This window comes from Solanum stenotomum, chromosome 11 (genome assembly GCF_019186545.1).
Source record: "Solanum stenotomum isolate F172 chromosome 11, ASM1918654v1, whole genome shotgun sequence".
Taxonomy (NCBI): Eukaryota; Viridiplantae; Streptophyta; class Magnoliopsida; order Solanales; family Solanaceae; genus Solanum; species Solanum stenotomum.
In genome coordinates, this window is record NC_064292.1 from 47,789,732 (window position 1) to 47,792,211 (window position 2,480).

Below are 2,480 nucleotides of genomic sequence, written 5' to 3' on the forward strand. Positions count from 1 at the left end.
AATACTATTGAACAAACTATGTTAGAGTTCCAAAATATCCAAACTTTACTGCGAGAGTTAGAGATGGCATGATCAAAATCAATCTTTCTCCTAAACTTGTCTATTTTATCGCTTTTCAAGAAAGGTTCTTGTAAAGCTACAAAGTCAACTTTATAAAGTCTGACTAATTGCATTAGTCTATTAAAAGCACCTCGGGAAGTTACCCCCCTTATATTCTATATAATGATCTTAATCATAAGGAAACTTCGAGGGAGTGAGCTACCACAACTTTATTTTGTTTAGCTTCGGGGACATCTTTGATTCCCTTTCTAGCTTTCCATTCTTTTTTATGCTTATTACCTCTTGGTGACAAACCTCGTTGTTGTATAGCTTGTTCTGTTTCCTGCATAACTGGATCTCTGTTGTCTTTAGGAACTGGAGCAAACACCTCAACGAGACTATATCAACTAGCGGATTTTTCTCCAGTTCTAAAGCATCCAATAAACTCTCAGGAACATTTTCATCTGACGAAAATCATCTACGTGGTCTACACTAGTATCGTAATAGTGTTCCTGGTCGGAATCATACCCATTAAGAGGATCCTGCTTTTCTCGAATTTCTGGAGGAATGTACTCCAAACTTCCCAGGTCCACGACCAATTTTCCACCCTTTATTTGCAAATCAGCAGTTTCTGCGGTACAAGGATACAAATGGCTACCTTTGGAGCTGCTTCCTTGACTATCTTCAACATGTATCATTTTATCAAGAGTAATATTAGCATGACTTACCTGGTTATGGTTAGCTAAATCAATTGTCCCAACTTGTTTGGGTTTTTATTTAGCCCATAACATTTTCTTGAGAACGACGGCAGAAGGTGTTTTCTTCTTTTTCTTTTTGTTTTTCTTTTTTTGTCCCTTGGCTCCCACCTTTTTTCCATCCTGCCTGTTGAGGTCATGAGTTTGCATTTCTGTCGAAATAGACTTAGTATCTCTATTTTCGACTTTATCCTCTTTATGCTCAGCCATAACTTTCTCTGTGGCAACTCCTTTATCCTTGTTGTCGGACCCTTCTGCTTGATCTTTGTTACTATCATTTTTCTTTCTTTTATTTTGTTCTCCCGGTTAGCATTGCCAAGCTTAGGAATATGTTTGTTCGTCTTGTCATTGGTCTCGTTTTCTCTTTTTTTCAAATCTGGTTGTTGCATCAATTTATTATCCCCTTTTTGCTTGCCTGTGATTATGGAATTTTGCATATTTTTCCTCTGTTCCTTACCCATATTTCCAGTGCTAGTATTCTCTTGTTGTTTCCCTTTCCCTTTCTTGTCTCTTCTATTGGTGACTTGTGTAAAACATTCCTCTTTGTTTCCCTCTTTGTTGTGCATAATTTCTTCAACATTGTTACTAGTACTACACATCTTCTCATTGTCATTACTTTCTTTCAGAGTGTTTTTGCCAATGATGACTGAATCCGTATTGTTTTCTTCCCTGTGACCCTCTTGTTCCTTTCTTCTTGCCATTACTTTACAACTATCTTGATCAGGCCTTGCATTCTACATGATTTGCAAAAAGCTGGCACCCCTTCATATCGAGTTTCTGATCCCGTCCTTTTAATCCAACACATTCTCCCTCCAATCCTATCCAAACATAATCTCTCAGAGGATTCATTAGGTCGACCTCTACTCGTGCCTTAGCCATATTAGGTCGAGACCTCGCAATAGTAGCCAAATCTTCTTTCAATGGAGTACCGACAATAGATAAAAATCTGTTTTAGATATTCCTATCTAAAGCAATGGAACGGTAGATCGGGCAGAAGAACCCATATAGGAGCCAGAGAGGTCTCCTCATTCGGATCGAAATCAGGTGACCATTTGAATAATCTCATAAGAGAACCAGCAATCGACATGAATCTCTTGAAATAAATTGTATTAAAATCAACTTTGTTATTCAAAACTATGAAAACATGACGATATTTATATGCCCTTATTCTTACTTTTCCTACTAGAGGTTGTTGTTCCAGAAATTTTGATCTAATTGCTTCGATTCTAGGTCGACCCATTGTGAACTTGCCAACCAAGGTCCATTTGCAATCTTGTGCCATAACCCCGTAATAATCTGAAGCTTTAAAAATAATTACAGGCTTACCGTTGTGCATTGTGTGTCTTGCTAGTACAGATGAGCTAATAGATTTGTTAGTGGTCGGAGGACTAGCCACTATTTCTGCTGCGGATTTCTTTGAATTAGAAGCTACCGACGTAGTCGGAACTTTTGGGGGGGTCCTTTGGTTGGGTTATTCGCTCCGTTTCACAGGCTGGAGGTGGTGCCATGGTAGTTGCTTGTCGGAGATAGCGCTAAATCCGACCCAGCAGGGGCAAAAAAATGTCGTTGAGACTTAAACGGTTCTTTTGTGTACGGAGAGAATTAATACGTTTCACTAAATCATACACATACATTGTAATTTATGTTACAATGAATTTATATATTTATGTGAATTTAATAAATATG

The 2,480-nt window shown here is 38.1% G+C and overlaps 1 pseudogene; it reads left to right on the forward strand.

Moving 5' to 3' along the window:
* Window positions 1–2,354: 2,354 nt before the first annotated feature.
* Window positions 2,355–2,480, forward strand: part of LOC125846001 (bifunctional L-3-cyanoalanine synthase/cysteine synthase 2, mitochondrial-like) — a 1,503-nt pseudogene continuing 1,377 nt past the window's right edge.